At 58.5% G+C, this 3,315-nt stretch overlaps 1 non-coding gene across 1 annotated transcript; it reads right to left on the bottom strand.

The window, feature by feature from the left end:
• Window positions 1–1,565: 1,565 nt before the first annotated feature.
• Window positions 1,566–1,684, bottom strand: LOC125984297 (5S ribosomal RNA). The gene has a single exon (XR_007486920.1). It is a non-coding gene; the product is annotated as a 5S ribosomal RNA (ribosomal RNA).
• Between the last annotated feature and the right edge of the window lie 1,631 nt (window positions 1,685–3,315).

Raw genomic sequence — 3,315 nt, 5'->3', positions numbered from 1 at the left:
CGAGCCCGCGCACCCGCCCGGCACATCCGGGAGGCCGTGCGCCCGAGCCAAGTGGCCGAAAATAGCCCCCGCCGAGCGGATCGGCTGTTTATAAGCACCGCGGAGGTGGTCGCGGCGCCTCATTCGACTTCCAGCGGCCGGCGAGCTCGCGCACCCGCCCGGCACATCCGGGAGGCCGTGCGCACGAGCCAAGTGGCCGAAAATAGCCCCCGCCGAGCGGATCGGCTGTTTATAAGCACCGCGGAGGTGGTCGCGGCGCCTCATTCGACTTCCAGCGGCCGGCGAGCCCGCGCACCCGCCCGGCACATCCGGGAGGCCGTGCGCACGAGCCAAGTGGCCGAAAATAGCCCCCGCCGAGCGGATCGGCTGTTTATAAGCACCGCGGAGGTGGTCGCGGCGCCTCATTCGACTTCCAGCGGCCGGCGAGCTCGCGCACCCGCCCGGCACATCCGGGAGGCCGTGCGCACGAGCCAAGTGGCTGAAAATAGCCCCCGCCGAGCGGATCGGCTGTTTATAAGCACCGCGGAGGTGGTCGCGGCGCCTCATTCGACTTCCAGCGGCCGGCGAGCTCGCGCACCCGCCCGGCACATCCGGGAGGCCGTGCGCACGAGCCAAGTGGCCGAAAATAGCCCCCGCCGAGCGGATCGGCTGTTTATAAGCACCGCGGAGGTGGTCGCGGCGCCTCATTCGACTTCCAGCTGCCGGCGAGATCGCGCACCCGCCCGGCACATCCGGGAGGCCGTGCGCACGAGCCAAGTGGCCGAAAATAGCCCCCGCCGAGCGGATCGGCGGTTTATAAACACCGCGGAGGTGGTCGCGGCGCCTCATTCGACTTCCAGCGGGCCGCGCACTCGCGCACGCCGCCCGGTTCAAATTTTCTAAGTGCAACGCACAATGAGATGCATGAGAAACGGCCTTGGTTACCATCACATTTGAAGCGATGAATACGAAGTTAAATTTTATGACTCGGTGGATAAGTCGAGGTCGATTTTTTTCGGTCGATTTTGGATCGAAAAAGGTCGACCAATACACCGGCAAAAACGGTATATATACTTATTATAAATGTAGTATTTATTTATATTGATTTATTGTTTATTTATATATATAAAGGCAGGTCAGCAAAAATATTTCTGACGCGTAGCCGGTCCGTGGCGCAAGAAAGGTTGGGGACCACTAGTCTAAAAGAATCTGGCCGTAACTGGAATAGGGTTCTACGCGAATGCCCAACGGAAAAGTGAAGTGCACAAAACCTGCATTTGGCTGTATCAAAATAAATGTCATGAAAAAGGTAAAAACACTACATGGAAGCGCAATGTGTTGTGCTGGGTTCTTTTACAAGTAAAGACTGCTGCTTTGAGTTCACAGGGAGCCATGCTCTTTATTCACTGTACATAGAGGTTTTGAACTCGTGTTGTAGTTTCAGTGTCGGAGTTCAAACTAGGCTTGCAGTTTCCGAATGCCATTCGTGATGGGTGTTGTAAAAAGGTCTTGGCTTAAACGATTGAAGTGCACATAAGAAAAGAAAAAAAAAAAAAGAGCTTGAAGTGCACATAAGAAAAAGAAAAAGCTTACAGCACCTGGTATTCCCAGGCAGTCTCCCATCCAAGTACTAACCAGGCCCGACCCTGCTTAGCTTCCGAGATAAGACGAGATCAGGCGTTCTCAGGGTAGTATGGCCGTAAGCCGTGAGGTGACCCAACATTTTGCATTTTATAGACACAATCGCCCCTGAAACTAGCGAGCAAGCCAATGAAGCCTTCAAAACTGCTTCGGCACATGGAGACCAAGCATCCTGCATTAAAAGACAAACCTTAACCACTTCGGGTTTCATTGTCTCCGATTACGCCTGGATGGGACCGGCTCGTTTCTGAGAAACAAGCTCGGTGCTCCCAATAATTCAACGTAATGGTGACTTTTATTTTTATGTGGTTTATATTTGTTTTTATGCCAGTCGTATCATTTTATTTAATCGTATTTACCGTATTTGCCGGTGTACAGGTCGACTCGGTGTATAAGTCGACCCCCTAAAATTCGACGGAAATTTACGATTTTATGATATATCCTTTGTATAAGTCGAGCTCAATTGTTGCATTATATTAAACTTCAAAATTCAATATGCGAAATTTATTGACGAAATGTGTTCAAATTCTGGGAGGCCGTGCGCATGCTGCTGTTTATAAGCACCGCGGAGGAGATCGCGGCCGGCGAGCTCGCGCACGCCGCCCGGCACCAACGGGAGGCCGGAAATAGCTCCAAGCCGAGCGGATCGGCACTTTATAAGCACCGCGGAGGAGATCGCGGCGCCTCATTGGACTTCCAGCCGCCGGCGAGCTCGCGCACCCGCCCGGCACATCCGGGAGGCCGTGCGCACGAGCCAAGTGGCCGAAAATAGCCCCCGCCGAGCGGATCGGCTGTTTATAAGCACCGCGGAGGTGGTCGCGGCGCCTCATTCGACTTCCAGCGGCCGGCGAGCTCGCGCACCCGCCCGGCACATCCGGGAGGCCGTGCGCACGAGCCAAGTGGCCGAAAATAGCCCCCGCCGAGCGGATCGGCTGTTTATAAGCACCGCGGAGGTGGTCGCGGCGCCTCATTCGACTTCCAGCGGCCAGCGAGCTCGCGCACCCGCCCGGCACATCCGGGAGGCCGTGCGCACGAGCCAAGTGGCAGAAAATAGCCCCCGCCGAGCGGATCGGCTGTTTATAAGCACCGCGGAGGTGGTCGCGGCGCCTCATTCGACTTCCAGCGGCCGGCGAGCTCGCGCACCCGACCGGCACATCCGGGAGGCCGTGCGCACGAGCCAAGTGGCCGAAAATAGCCCCCGCCGAGCGGATCGGCTGTTTATAAGCACCGCGGAGGTGGTCGCGGCGCCTCATTCGACTTCCGGCGGGCGGCGAGCTCGCGCACCCGCCCGGCACATCCGGGAGGCCGTGCGCACGAGCCAAGTGGCCGAAAATAGCCCCCGCCGAGCGGATCGGCTGTTTATAAGCACCGCGGAGGTGGTCGCGGCGCCTCATTCGACTTCCAGCGGCCGGCGAGCTCGCGCACCCGCCCGGCACATCCGGGAGGCCGTGCGCACGAGCCAAGTGGCCGAAAATAGCCCCCGCCGAGCGGATCGGCTGTTTATAAGCACCGCGGAGGTGGTCGCGGCGCCTCATTCGACTTCCAGCGGCCGGCGAGCTCGCGCACCCGCCCGGCACATCCGGGAGGCCGTGCGCACGAGCCAAGTGGCCGAAAATAGCCCCCGCCGAGCGGATCGGCTGTTTATAAGCACCGCGGAGGTGGTCGCGGCGCCTCATTCGACTTCCAGCGGCCGGC

Source organism: Syngnathus scovelli, chromosome 16 (assembly GCF_024217435.2).
Source record: "Syngnathus scovelli strain Florida chromosome 16, RoL_Ssco_1.2, whole genome shotgun sequence".
Classification (NCBI taxonomy): Eukaryota; Metazoa; Chordata; class Actinopteri; order Syngnathiformes; family Syngnathidae; genus Syngnathus; species Syngnathus scovelli.
Note: the sequence above shows the minus strand (reverse complement) of the source record. Positions and strands in the feature narration are given on the sequence as shown.